This window comes from Petaurus breviceps, unplaced genomic scaffold (genome assembly GCF_028583685.1).
Source record: "Petaurus breviceps papuanus isolate PSGF00001 unplaced genomic scaffold, PetGlider_PUasm1.0 126, whole genome shotgun sequence".
Taxonomy (NCBI): Eukaryota; Metazoa; Chordata; class Mammalia; order Diprotodontia; family Petauridae; genus Petaurus; species Petaurus breviceps.
Genome location: NW_027185655.1, coordinates 11,501,754 through 11,502,669, shown reverse-complemented (window position 1 = coordinate 11,502,669; position 916 = coordinate 11,501,754). Strand labels below are relative to the sequence as shown.

The 916-nt window shown below is 38.3% G+C and overlaps 1 pseudogene; it reads right to left on the bottom strand.

The window, feature by feature from the left end:
* LOC138169114 (cytochrome P450 2C31-like) overlaps positions 1-916 on the bottom strand; it is a 97,756-nt pseudogene that overhangs the window by 1,652 nt on the left and 95,188 nt on the right.

Genomic DNA, 916 nt, shown 5'->3' with positions numbered 1-916 from the left:
TCTTCTGCCCTGAATAGCAAAGTAGGGAGCAGGGACAATGGATACAGCACTGGGCTGCAAACTAGGAAGACTCCTCTTCCTAAGTTTAAATCTAGTCTTAGACACTTACTAGCTGCATGACCCTGGGCAAGTCATTTAACCCTATTTGCCTCAGTTCCTCATCTCCAAAATGAGCTGGAGAAGGAAATGGCAAATCACTCGAGTATCTTTGCTAAGAAAAACCCAAATGCGGTCACAAAGAGTCTGATACAATTGAACCAACTGCACAAAATAGTAAAGTTGAATCAATAAATACTTGCTTGTTGTTTGATTGATTAATGTTGGTTAGAAGGTGGGAAAGGAGGGGCAAGACCCTCTCAGTCATGCTTATGGTCAAAATTTCTGGGTGAAGGGAAGTGATTTGCTTTTTGTAACAATTTGTTGATTTACCTGACTGCACACTACAAATGTTAGGCAGTCTTACAATTTAATCTGGATGGGTGATTCAGGGGATTGTGTAGCTGTCCTTGAATCGGGAAGACCTTAATTCAAATATGGCCTCAGACACTTACTACTGTGTGACCCTGGGGAGTCGCTTAACTTTTTTTGCCTCAGTTTCCCCATCTGTAAAATGGGCATAACAAAAATACCTACCTTCCAGAATTGTTGTGAGGATTAAATGAGATAATTTTAAAGTTTTTAGCACAGTGCCTGGGATATAATAAGTGCTATATAAACATTAACTGTTATTGATAAAGTCAGAATTCTAAACCATGGAAACCTGTAATATGCTTGTGTCTTCTTCGTGTTCTAGAAAAGAGAGAAATGTTTTAAGCCTCTCAGGATGAATGATTTTAACAATTTTGTCTTCTGATTTTTGCTTCTCAAACTATTCTCAAGGTCATGAATGATAAACAGTCTGTGAAGATAATAGCAT